Source organism: Neovison vison, chromosome 5 (genome assembly GCF_020171115.1).
Source record: "Neovison vison isolate M4711 chromosome 5, ASM_NN_V1, whole genome shotgun sequence".
NCBI classification, from domain to species: Eukaryota; Metazoa; Chordata; class Mammalia; order Carnivora; family Mustelidae; genus Neogale; species Neogale vison.
In genome coordinates this window covers 133,953,538-133,967,618 of record NC_058095.1, presented here as the reverse complement: position 1 = coordinate 133,967,618, position 14,081 = coordinate 133,953,538, and the positions used below count along the sequence as shown (strand labels likewise).

Sequence of the window (14,081 nt, the reverse complement as noted above, 5' to 3'; positions counted from 1 at the left end):
AAAGATATTGAAATATAATTGATATAACATGTTAATTTTAGGTGTATGACATAATGATTCAATATTGTCCACTATGTCCAATATATTGGACGGGACACCTGGGTGGCTCAGTTGGTTAAGCGTCAGCCTTTGGCTCAGGTCATGAGCCCAGGGTCCTAGGATTGAGCCCCTGATGAGGGGGAAGGCCTGCTTTTCTCCCTCCTCCCTGCTCGTGCTTGCTCTCTTTCTCAAATAAATAAATAAAATCTTTAAAAAAATTTGTATGTATATTGTACACACACACACACACACACACACATGATTATCATAATAAGTATAGTTTACATCCATTAGCACTTAAAGTTAACAGATTTTTTTCTTGTGAGAACTTCAAAGGTCTACTCTTTAGCAACTTCTGAAAATACAATTATGGGTTTTTTTTTTGAGATTTTATTTATTTATTTGACAGACAGAGATCACAAGTAGGCAGAGAGGCAGACAGAGAGAGAGAGGAGAAAGCAGGCTCCCTGCTGAGCAGAGAGCCCGATTCAGGGCTCAATCCCAAGATCTTGAGATCATGACCTGAGCCGAAGGCAGAGGCTTTAACCCACGGAGCCACCCAGGTGCCCCACAATTACAGTATTTTTATCTCTAGTCACTGTGCTATACATTACATCCCTAGGACTTATAACTGGTAATTTATACCTTTTAACCCCCTTTTTTTTTTTTTTTTTTTTTTTAATTTATTTGAGAGAGAGAGAGACAGTGAGAGAGAGCATGAGCGAGGAGAAGGTCAGAGAGCGAAGCAGACTCCCTATGGGGCTGGGAGCCTGATGTGGGACTCGATCCCGGGACTCCAGGATCACGCCCTGAGCCGAAGGCAGTCGTCCAACCAACTGAGCCACCCAGGCGTCCCGTCCTTTTAACCCCTTTTACCCGTGTTTCCCACCCCCATGCCTTACGTTTTCTTTTCTTTCTTTCTTTTTTTTTTTTCTTTTAAGATTTTAGTTATTTGACAGAGATCACAAGCAGGCAGAGAGGCAAGCAGAGAGAGAGAGAGAGAGAGAGAGAGGGAAGCAGGCTCCCCGCTGAGCAGAGAGCTGGATGTGGGACTTGATCCCAGGACCCTGGGATCATGATCTGAGCCGAAGGCAGAGGCTTTAACCCACTGAGGCACCCAGGTGCCCCTTAAGTTTTCTTAATGAACATCTGCCATATACCAGACTCTGTTAAGTACTATGAGGTACAAAAGAAAGGCATGATACTAAGAAAATAATTAATAATAAAGGTGGGATGTATTTTGGTGAGAAGGTGGGTGGCATAGATGAGCTTTCATCTGTTTTATTTCCAGGTAACTTTGTATTTTCAGGGAAAATATCCTTTATAGAGAGAGAATTCAGGTTGAGTTGAGAAGGTTGAATACTACCCCCATAGTCCACTGATGGCTTAATTTCATAAACTCTTTTTTTCTATTGAATCTGTTTTATTTTGCCGTCCATTAATTTTTTTAAATTTATGCAATTAAAGTTTACTCTCACAGATTAAGGAATTATTTTATGTAGGTTTACTACCTGCCATGTAAAATCGTGATTTTTCCTTTTCTTTGTGTTATTTCTGTTTCTCTCAAGTTTTTTGTTTGTTTGTTTGTTTGTTTGTTTTAAATTTTATTTGTTTAACAGAGAGAGAGAGAGGGAGAGAGCACGAGCAGGGGGAGCAGCAGAGGGAGAGGAAGAAGCAGACTTCCCGCTGAGCAGGGAGCCTGACATGGGGCTCAGTACCAGGAACCTGGGATCATGACCTGGGCGGAAGGCAGATGCTTAACCAACTGAGCCACCCAGGCGCCCCAGCACCATATTATTTTCATATAGCCCTCCTGCATTATCATAATCATTAAATTGTAATTAGGTGTCGTCTTTAACATGCATTATTTAGTAAGGTCTGGTGGTTAATATAGCTCTGCAAAGGTAACGTTGTATGCTTTATTTTCGGTTCTACTTGGTTAGTGTTTTGTTTTTTTGATGTTTTATGTGGTTAAGAGTATATGAGAAAAATGTCTTCTGTAAGTTGTTCATGGTGACTTCTGGGCCTTAAGTTTATTAATAGCTTGTCATCCATGATCCTATATACATATAAACTGATAATTCATGACTCGAATAGTCTTTTCCTTATCCATAAGGAAAATATTCCAGGCCCACTCCCAGAGCCTCAGGACGTCCCCGTATTGCCCATGGGGAGAGTTTTAAAACTTCATTGCTTTTCTCATTCTTTCTACTGAGCAATGCCATTCTCATGGTCACCAGTTCATGTCTGTGTCACTGAAACAGTAGGTGTCTTCCTCAGCTTTTCACCTGACTGGTTTGGGGCCCTATCTCCAAGGCAGGTGAGTTCCTCTGGATTGTGACTGTGCTGACATTCGGTCTTCTTAGAATCGGATTCCTTCCTGGCTTCTCTGAGATCAGGGCCCTCACCATGTCTCCCATGCCCATGCTCATCTCCACTGATGCCCCAACTGATAAGAATTTCTAAAGTTATGTCGTCTTAAAAAAAACAACACCACCAACTTTTCTTTTACTTTGTTCCATTCTCAAGGAAATATCCTCTTCTCTTTCCCTCAAGTTATAGGATAGCTTCTTAAAGTAATTTGTTTCCACTTCTTTATCTTCCAATTCCTACTCCAACTTAAGGCTCCTGAGCTTACGCACCTGCCTGCTACTGAGTTCAAACTTCTTTTGCTAATTAGTCTCTTAACTGCTACATACATTGGTTTCACTACTGGTGTCTTATTTGACCTTGCTTTCACATTTGATGTGGTTTACTACTTCTTTAATTTCCTTCCTTTCCAATACTATTCCTATGCTCCTGCTTCTTCCTTTGGGTTGATTCTTAGTCTCCTCTATAGGTTAATTCTTAGTTGCCTTTTCTTTTTGGCTCTAAAGCTCATATTTAGAAGTGTTTCCTCAAAAAAAAAAAAAAAAAAAAGTGTTTCCTCATTCTCTCTCCTTTCTTAGTGTGCCCATTTTTTTCCTGCATCTTCAAATTCTATTCATGTAGTCATGAATCCTAAAAAAAAAAAAAAAAAAATCACCTCTTGATTGCTAGACCTAGATGGCCAACTTCCCATTAAATTTTCCGAGTGGATATAGAATAGCATTTCAAAATCGTCATGTTTGCTACTATGTTCTTTATCTGTTTCTTCAAATGGCCTTCATTTCAGCTTTTTGTTAATTCATCTTTGACTGTTGATTGCTAAATTTCTGAACCTTGGCTTTCAGATTTTGAGTCATTATCACTCACCCCTTAGATATCTCATCAGTCAGGCTGATTTTACCGCCTCAGTATTGTTGTTCTTTTATTTATTCAGTAGACTATTTTCATATTCTCATAACTGGTGTCTTATATTACTTCCATTTATTTTCTAAACTGCTTAAAAAAGATGCTTTGTTGAAATGCAAGTATGACTCTGTCATTCCTTTGTTTAAAATATGATTCCCTATAATTTATGGTCTGATACTCAGATAACTTTGTCCCTCATGGTTCAAGCCCTATCTTCCTAGTCTCTTTATAATTGGAAAACTTTGGTATCGGGGACCCCTGGTGCTTCTTGGTGCTACCCAGCTTTTGTACATGTGCTCTGTCAGAACTTACCTTCCTGCCTAATACAGGTGGTTTTTTTTTTTTAGACACTTAACATTTACTTATGATGCTTAGTATTTTTAAGTAGACTCCACATCCAGTGTGGAACCCAATGTAGAGGTTGAACTCACAACCCTGAGATCAAGACCTGAGCTGAGATCAAGAGTCAGATGCTTAACTGACAAAGCCAGTTAAGCCAGCTCCCCCTTATGATGCTTAGTATAATGGATATAACGGATTGCTAATATTTGTTAGCATATCCTTCTGTCCCATTAAATTTTGACTTTTTGGAGGGCTAAAACCTTTTTCTTTGTATTCACAGTCCCTATCATAGTGCATGGCACATAGTAGGCATCCGAATATATAGTGTAACCTTATCAGTGAGAGAAATAAAAATCAATAGTTGGTCAGTTAGTCAAAGAAGTTATAACAGTAGAGGAGCATAAAACTGATGTATGCATATCTTACATATTTTATTCAAACATAAAACTTAGAAATACATGTGTTTTGACAAACCTTTGTTATAAGACCTAGACTTCTTTTTCCAGTATGGATCCACAGATGGGTTCAGTGTTTCTTAACAAAATCAAACCCATGTGGATTGTCTAATTTTTCTTGATTTGATTCTTTGAAGTAAAACCTTGGACACACTGTTACGGTTATTTAGGGTTTTTTTTTTTTTCCATTGTTGTATAGTTATGATGCCCATACCCTATTCAATGCTAATTTTTAAAAATTCCATTTTTTATGAATTAATCTTTGAAAATTTTCAAGGGATTCAGCTATTTTGCATCATTCCATCCTCCTATTTCATTTATTTAGGTAATATAGCACTTAATAAAATCCATTATAATGAGGTGTAACTGCATAAACAGGTTTAGGATCAAAATCACTCTGACCACAAATGTAGTTCAGGTGACTGCAGGAGAGGTGCTGGTTGGAATGTTCCAGGTGCATCCGTCAGTATGATATACAAAATGAAAGGAGATCGCTGGTTAATCCAGACCATTGGTGAAGTGGAAGTTGGTTAAAAGCATTCTACCATAATTTGTCAGATTGTGCTAAACGATGGTTATCTCTGTTGCTTGGCATTTTTCCAACTAGAAAAGTTGAAAACAAACTTGCCTTCTTTCCAGTACATTTTCTCATCCACATCATTTATAAAAATCAATAGTTTGATTGATTATAAAAATGTTATAAATATTAACTAAGACCACTTTGAGCACCTGTCTACTGGAAGGTCTCATGCTTCTGTGTCTATTTCTTGGTCATTTGTCTACTGCTTTAACCATGGCAAAATGTAATTTTTAAAATTGGTCTTTGATTGCCATCAAGTAGAGTGAGTGCTCAAGCATATTCTATCATTAATTCCTGTTTGTTTTTGTCCCTCAATATGTTGTTTTCTTCAGTATTTGGAAGGCCTTCATTTTGACAGTTCTGAGGCTGGGCATCCTATTAGCATCCTTTCCGTGGAGTGGCTGATGGTAATCGAAATTTTATATTTGAGCCAACAGTTTAGAAATACTACCTTGAGTCTTTAACTCTGATAATGCCAATCACATTTTTGTCATATATGGTTTAATAATTAGGTCTAGGCTCTCCCTTACGTTAAGCACTGTTTAATTTAGTTCCTGCAACCTGTTTCAGAATATAAGTTGGGATTTGCAATATTCTTAATACTTTTCCTAATAGACACCAAGGAAACAGTTACTCAGTCTCTCTATCCCTCTCTCTTTCTCTCATCTAAAATACATGCTTTACAGAAAATCTTACTGTATTTCCAGAGGTTTTATCTTTTTAAGCAACATTTTTTTATTTGCTTTGGAGCACTTTGAAAGGTTACTCATGAATTCCTTCTTGTCAGGCCTGATGATTAGTTTGTCCTTGAACTGCTAATATTTGAAGGTTTCCCTATATTCCTTGCTAGGGCTCCCCTCCAGTTTTTGAGAAGCAGTTAGGTATTTATGTCCCCTCTGACTGTATCCTTTACGATCCTACACAGGACTTGGTCCTTTTGATCCATAGCAGATGTGGATCTGGGCTGGGGATGAGGTCTTCATGATGGTCTTCACTGTACCTGTGGTTTATTTTCTTAAAGCTGCATATTTCCTTTTTTGGAATCAAGTGCCGTTTTTGAGAGTTAACTAGTGACCTGTTAGAGCTGTCTTTCAAGGCCAGGGTGATGGTGCTATCTATTTTGACAGGACTTTTTCCCAAGGAGCAGCTGGTTTTGATTTTTTCAGTGTTAAGGGAAACTCTCCTGCCTGACAGCAGAGGTATATACGCAGATTACATTACCATTTTCTTGGTGTCTGTGTGTGTGTGGTTTTTTTTTTTTTTTTAATTTTACTGTCTTAATTGAAACCGTGAGACTATTATCTATAATGATTGTAAAAGCAGTACCTCATAGTTTGTCTTTATCGGCTCTTTCAACATAATGTGTATGTGAGTTGGTAATGGCTCTATTTCATAATAAAGGGAAATTATTTATGGATAAAAAAAGCATACTAGACTATTAGAGCAAGTAGCTTAAGAAAGGAAGTGTTCAAAATATTCACCATCTGCTTCAGTAGACTTTTTGAGAATAACAGTACAGTCTGAAACCCCCACAGGCATCTCAATTTTCTCTTCATCGTCTCTTCTGCTCAGCATCCTCTCTGGGTCCACCGGCCGTCCTAGCCTGTGGATATGGACAGCCCACGTCATCCACCACAACCCACATGTTTGGTTTATGCACCTCCCTGCCTCTTGCAGGACTTCCAGCCCTTTTAAAAATCTCCTCTACGGGTTGGGTCCTCAAGGCCGTCTTTTCTGTATTGATGAATCGTCCCAACAGCTAGTTACTGTGGTCTCCTCCATTTTAATCTGTACTCAGGGCACAGGTCATCTCTTAAAAATGGGGGCATTATTCAGAGAAGGAAACATACAGCTCTAAGAAGATAAACTATGGGTATTTTGAAGACCTTTTCCATAGGTATTCAGGGCCATTTTGTGTGCCCTGATGAATCATCCTATCAGCTGGTTACTGGGAAGAGTCCCGAGTTGCTTGCTTGCCCACGTCCCCTCTTCTTAGATCTTCTGAGAGGGCTCACCACTGCTAATTCTAACTCCCCAGAGAACCCTGATTTTGTATATCTAGAGGGATCATTTCAGAGTTCTCTTGTATTGTGAGCCCTCGGGGGAATGTTCCTTTCGGTTGAACTCTGGAGCTGTGGTCCTAAGCTGTGTGGTTCAGGTACTTCCTCTACATAACTCCTGCACTGCTTTCTGGGCTCCCAGACTGGAGATCTGTGCTGAAGCAAGGATGCGTAGTTCTGGGCTTCATCTCTGGTCGCTGTGCAAACCCACCCCCTTACCCTGTAATATGGAAATCAGTATAACAGAAACAATACCGAAATCTTCATTCTTGAGCCCAGAAGTGGAAGTGGTCATGCACATGGGCACCTGAGGGCTCACTGGATTTCTACATCATCATATACACCTAGATACGTGATATTTCCTGTGTAGTCCTTAGAGACTCGGACAGAGGTAAATGAGAGTCCAGATAAATTGCTATGTAATATAAATTATAATAACTTTGAAATAGTCACACGAGTGTCTTTCACATTTGAATTTCTATGTCTATATGTCTATTCACATTTGAATATATAATTTTGAATACGAACAGGGTTTGCTATTACACATTTTAGCGTGTGTATAGACCAATATGCGAGAATGTGCATATAAATCAGATACGCAGTGAAGTGTGTGTGTATGTATATGCAGATGATGCAAAATAGAATGATACATACATGAGTAAGTTGTGTGTATGGATCGAACAGTACGGTGTACATACATTTATATATGTGCACATGTGTGCATTTGAATCAAACACAGAATAGTATAAGGTACATGTATATACATGTGTGTCAGTAATGCAGTGTATATGTGTGTATGGGTGTATATGAACCCCACACAGTGATACAGTGTGTGTGTTTGTGTGACTCAGACACAGAATAGTGTATGTGAATGAATCAGAGGCAGGTGTGTATGTGAGCATGTATTTTGTGTATGATTTGGACACATGGTAGTATAATGTACGTGTGTATGTGTGTGCATATGTGTGAGACAATTTCGGACACACAGTAGTATACTGAAAAAAACACAGGATAAATAAAACTCATGTTGATTTCAGAATAACATGTGACTCTGCACAAATCAATCTTCCCAGGCAGCTTTAGTAAAAAGTGAGATCTTTAGTAGCTCTCAGTTCTTTCAATGAAACTTGATGGTTTTGAAATTTGATGGTTACAAACTATCTAGCCTGTTCCATCACTGTGTGAATCATTATATCTGTAATGACATTTATAGTTGACCTTTTAGCATTCAGAATCTCCATTGTACCTCTGTTTATTAGCCTCTGCAGGAGAGCGACATAATAACTCTAATTTCATGGTTATTTCTCTGAACTATGCCCAAAATGGTCCTGGCTTTTATAATTAAGGGTATCGAATACTTCTTTGGCTGTACTCTCAAAATCAAATTTTCTAAGTCATTGGATTAACATAAAGAAAAAATTGCAGCAATCTATGTCTCATCTTGTTAAGACTTCGTTGCTATATAATACCTAACTAAAAATGATTGAGTGAGGGAAATCCTTGAAGGCAGTGTTCGTCCCTATCGGCAGTAGATAGTACTTGCCGTATGCCAGATACTCAGCAAATATTAATGGAATGAACAAATCATTGGAAATTGCATTTTAAAAATTCATTCTCACATATGTACCCCTGTGTTCTCTGAAGATTCCTGTGGGATGTTTTGGTTGGGACTGGTGGAAGGAGGCAGTTTCCCGCCATCCTGTTTGCAAGATGGCAGTGCCATTGAGATGCTGTTTGTGACGGACGCAGAGGAACTGAGGGGTGGTGGGAAGAGAACGTTAGTGCTTTTCTCTCTTTTGGGAACAGTGATCACACCCCTTTTAGACGAACCATCTTAAACCAGTGAACCAAATTATTTCATTAGCTCTATGTCCATACCATCATATGGAGCTTTTCCTCCAGGCATAAATCTTGTGTCCATTGGGCACTGAAGCAGTTAATCTAAATGTTCTCCTTCGGAATCAAAGTGCATTGTGGACGTAGCACTGAGTTATGATGCCAGAACATCAGAAGGTCCTATTTTTTCCATAGAATATTCTCTTCCTAGCATGTGGTATCTATAAAAGGAAGTGAAAAATTCTCTAAAGGAAAATTATAAACATCATAAAAAAAATCGGGTGTTCTGATACAGAATGCCTTTTCTGTTGCGTGAATGCCTTACACATTATTATTATTTTTTTAATTTCAAAAATTATTTAAGCATTAATCATTAGCTGTAGTGGTAATTAACTTTTACTTCGACACCTTATGCCAGCCTTCTTGTGGAAAAGCAGTAAACATAAGAAATAGTACTTCAAAAAATTTGATTATCTGTTATCACAAGGATTCTTCAGGAAGACATTTGGCCCTAAAATGAGTGAAATAAGAAAATGTTATGTAAGGTTGGGCTACCTAGCAGTTTGGATGTCCTTGATGTTGTGCATACAAAATCCTAATACAGACTCTGGATGCTTGCTGCTGACTATAGCTTAGCTCTTTTGGTTCAGGTCTCTTTGCAGGGTCTTGACATTTTTGCATGAGGTTTGTGCTGAATTTAACCTGACCAAGGAGGCTTCCTCTAGAGTCAAAATGAAACTGAATATTCATATTAAGGGTGGTGGGGAAATAAAAAAAAAAAATGTCCTTCCATCAGAAGCAGACTGCACAAGCCTTCTGCCAACTGGCCTGTTTGTGAGAACTAGTGAAGTCATCAAGTCCAGAGCTATTTTCATACACTGACACGGTGCTGCAAGGCGGCCGGAGGTGCCACTCAGAGGAAGCTCTGAGAGAGAGGTTTTCAGAAGCAGAACATTTTGCTGCTGACGGACAGCCTCACCGTTTCACTACAGGCTGGGACTCTGACATCTCTAGGAAGCAGGAGGGCTTGTGTAATGGCCCAGGTGGGAGGAAGGCAAAGAGGAGTTTTAGCTTTACGGGCTCTCTGAAGCAATGTCTCAATATCTAGATGCGGAGGCCGTCCAGCAGAATGGGTTGCCACGGGGAAGGGGAGTGGGATGGTGGAAAGCTGGAGATAAGCTCTTTTGTCTGTCTGTCGAACAAGATGGTTTCTTTTCCCTTTTTCTTTTACTCAAAAAGGTCGCAAATGGAAAGCCTGCTCTTTTGCTGACACAATCCTGTAGGAGATCATGAGCAAAATAAAGGAAGTGGGACTTGGATCATATATAATTTACCAGTGTATGGAAAACAAACTGAGCACCGTGCTGCGTGGTAAATTACTTCAGAACAGGCCCAAAGTGGGAGACTATCCTGTGAAGTTGTATTTTTAAACCCTTAAGAGAAAGATCTATCCCTTGTGAAAAAAAATTTTTTTTAACCTGAAATATATAAAATAAATGAAGTACATTTATTTTAACCTAAAATACATTATTTTAATTTTCTGATTATGGACTCTGGCCGGTGAACTCGGTCTTGAAAGATCCTTCAGGAAAGCCCAAGTGAGCCTTTGATTAGAGAATCATGTACCAGATGCCGTTTTAACCACTTCCAAAACTATCCAGAAGTACACACAGAGCTTTATCCCTTCAGAAACTTAGAAGTGGTCCAAATACATCCACCAAATGGAGGTAAATTTGGAGATAAGGAGATACTACGTTTGAGTGTAAGAAATGAACTCTTTCAGCTTCATTGATGCAAGTATTTTAAATTGCCAAAGTAAGGTATTCTCTGATAAGTGGCTTCCTCCAATGGGGAGCAAATCAAAGCAGACACACTTTAGCCTGAGTGCACTCAGGGGTCATGACTGTGAAAGCTGCCATGATTCAAACCCTATTGAGCAATGGGAAGCCAGAGACAGGAAGCTGCCTTGTTTATTAGAAGTAGGGTGACCACAGTCTCAGACAATGGAGGAAGATTCTGGTACTTTCATTCTGAATAGCAAGCCCTAGTGCAAAAAAAGAAAAAAAAAAGGAAGAGAGAGAGAGAGAAAGAAAAGAAAAAAGGAAGAAAGAAAGAAAAGAAAAGGCCAAAGTATTTGTCATGGGTGTTTCTCTATTACTAAAATGTACAGAGCTCCTGTGTACTTCTTAAAATTTTTGGTTAAAAAGGCACAGCCTTAACGTATCTTATTCACAAACAGTTCAAAGTTTCACAGAGCTCCTCTAAAATCAAGGTTGCAGTGAGTGCATGGCCTTGATTTCTGCAGTGTGAATTCAAAGTAACGTAACCATTATTAGGGGAGTGCGTCCTTCAGACTATTCCAGAAGACACTTATTCAGAGATTTCTATCATGCTTCAGCAGGAGAAAGATCAGAATTGCTTTGGGATTGCTAGGAAGGTAGGGGAGGGATTGCAGGGTAATTTTCTATTTGATAAAATTTGGAACATCGTTTGGAACTTTTTCAATTACACATGAAGAAACGGAGACCCAACAGTGTCTTCCTTATCTGAAATCTAGGAAATATTTAGATTTCTATAGGAAACATCATGGAAATTAGATGAATGAACTAATTGAGAGTTACTGTATGTCCCGTAATAAAATTGCCATTTTGAGGATTCATGAAATTTGATCTAGTTTTTAAAGGCTGGGCTTGAAATCTAAGTCACCCATTGTCGCTGTGGGACCCTGGGCAAGTGACTTAACGTATTTGGGCCTCATTTTCCTCATTCATAAGAAGAACTTAATAAGAGAACCTATCTAAAAGGATTATTGTGATGTTTTGAAAGATCTTGAATGGCTTAGCATGATGCCTGGTTTGTAGAAAGAGCAAAATAAACGTAGACTGTTGTTATGATGACTAATGCTGTGACTTTGTTGCATGTATCCTTCAAGGCCCTTATTTGAAAGATTCATTTTCATTTGTGTCAGCCACATGAGGGACCAAGGACTAGCCCACTGCTCTCAGCCCTGTGTACGGGAAAATCGTGTTTCTTCTGGTGGGCTGAAATACATGCGCTTTGAGGAATAAATTTCAAGATGTTAAAACCTGTGTATAGGGATCAGTGAACATTTCAAAGAGAGTAGATAATAGGACTAACAACTCCCAAGTTCATAGTATCAGGTTTCATTTATGGTCATTTTGTGTGTTCTGAGTTCCTGTTTCCTTCTGCATCTTACTCTGGGCTCTGTGTGGCTATGCACATACTTTCGTATGTTTTTAGATGTTACTTTTGGTACTTTTGCTGTTTTTGATAAAATTATGAGATACGTTTCTTTGTATCTGTTACAGAGGAGGCAACTGAGGCTCTAAGAAATTTATCAAAAATTACCTAGAGTTAATTTAACCACTTTTTATTCCATTTTTAAAATTTTCTTCCTTCATGTGTCTCTGTATCTCCCCTCACCTCCTCCTTCCCCCTCATCGTACATCCTTGGCTTCCTTTCTTTTTACCCTTCATCTTTCTCTTTTCCCTTTGCACGTTACCATTCCTCTCTTTTATTTTTCCTAATTTCTCTGATGGATGGCAAACATAATTTTTAAGAAGTTGCTGTCTCTAATAACTTTTGAATTTTTAACCAATAATATGTTTTCTTTTAAAGGTATTGAATTAAGTTGCAGTCTGTGGCCGGTGATTTAACTTGTCTCTCCTGTGTGTCCCTGACTAGCTGACAGGAAGAGTAATTTGCTTCACTTGTGTAAGAGATGGAGGCCACTCATTAACATATCTTGGGAATTACCTTCTTCACTGATAGATAATTCAACTTATACTGAGTATTCTGGGTTTTTTTTGTTTGTTTGTTTGTTTTAAAAGATATTTATTTATTTATTTGACAGAGAGAGATCACAAGTAGACAGAGAGGCAGGCAGAGAGAGAGAGGAAGGGAAGCAGGCTCCCCGCCGAGCAGAGAGCCCGATGTGGGACTTGATCCCAGGACCCTGAGATCATGACCTGAGCCAAAGGCAGTGGCTTAACCCACTGAGCCACCCAGGCGCCCCTGAGTATTCTGGTTTTTAAAATTTGATTAATTAATTAATTTTGAAAGATTTTATTTATTGATAGAGAGCGGGAGAGGGAACACGAGCAGGGGGAGGGGGAGAAGGAGAAGAGGCCTCCCACGGAGCAGAGAGCCCCAGGGCGGGCTTGATCTCAGGACCCTGGGATCGTGACTCAAGCTGAAGGCAGACTCTTAACGACTGAGCCACCCAGACATCCGCAGGTGTTCTGGTTTTAAAAGGCCTCATAGCAGCCACCATTTTGACAGCTTTAAACCTGTCTTTTTGGTATAAAAGCTGCTGTAATCTACTCCCAGAGAGTCCAGTGAAATGAGCCCCTTTTCAGAGGTAATGGGAGGAGATCAGAGTATTCTCTTGGTCTGTGAGGATGGGACGGAGGTTGGGGACAACTGGCCTCTGAGCTCTGCTTCTGTTTCAGCATCTCCAGCTGGCAGGCCCCGTTGTACTTTGGACCCACCTACACCGGCCCACAGCCCCTTGCCTGGCTTTTTTTTTTTTTTTAATTAAAAGACCATGTGGAGCTAGCTTTAGCTTTATGGAGATAAGGGAAAGAGAAAAGTTGGAAGTTCAGGAACAAAAAAGCCTGAAATTGGATCCTAGCCCTGGTTTTTTAAAATTCCCTTGTCAGGATTCAACAACTTGCGCCTTGGCAGCCCGTCATGGTCTGGAACTCCCTTTCTTGCTCTCATGAATGGCTCCCAGAGACTTGAAAAAATAATTCTGAGCTCTTAAGTTATGCAGGGCACTACACTACAACTTCTCTCTGGCTCTGGTGACCAGACCCAGTTCTGGACCTCCTTTTGCATGTGTAAAGACAATATTTTCTAACTCTTCCATTTCCCCGTTCTTTACTAGGCCCCACAATGGAGGGGGAAGAATGCAGATTTTTGTACATAGAGTTTAATTTCACTCCCCTTCCCTCCCAGAGGAGGCAGGCATGGCTTCTAAATATTTTTCCACTTCTCTTTACATGTAGGATTAAAGCCAAAACAAATTACGGTCATCTTGGCTTTTTGGTTGGGTAGATTTTTGATGAGTTGGAGTTGACTGTAACTTTGAAAGAACATTTTTTAGTTTCACGAAATAGTTGGGTAGTGCAGTTTTTGCTTTCACAGATTACTTTTCTGATCCTATTTGTAGACCAAACCATGGCAAATACTTGAATAAGTTTCACTTCTGTGTAGGAAACTCTTCATGTTAAATAGGATTCTTATACACTCAAAGGGATATACTGCATAATTTTACACCTAGTGCTATATAAGTTGGATTTCTTATTCATCACACACCATATGCAGTGTTATTAATCTTTACTGTAAGTAGAATGACAAGTGAGCAATAAAAGCAGGCCTTAAAAAAAAAAACTACCAATAAACATACAGGGGGAAAAAATCTGTAACAGATGCTTCGGAAAGAAGTGACAGTCAGTGAAATGTGGGTTACA

The 14,081-nt window shown here is 39.3% G+C and overlaps 1 protein-coding gene across 3 annotated transcripts in view; it reads left to right on the top strand.

Annotated features, from left to right (window-relative positions):
• Window positions 1–14,081, top strand: part of KLF12 (Kruppel like factor 12) — a 612,181-nt gene that overhangs the window by 226,551 nt on the left and 371,549 nt on the right. The gene's annotated exons all lie outside the window — the stretch shown is intronic.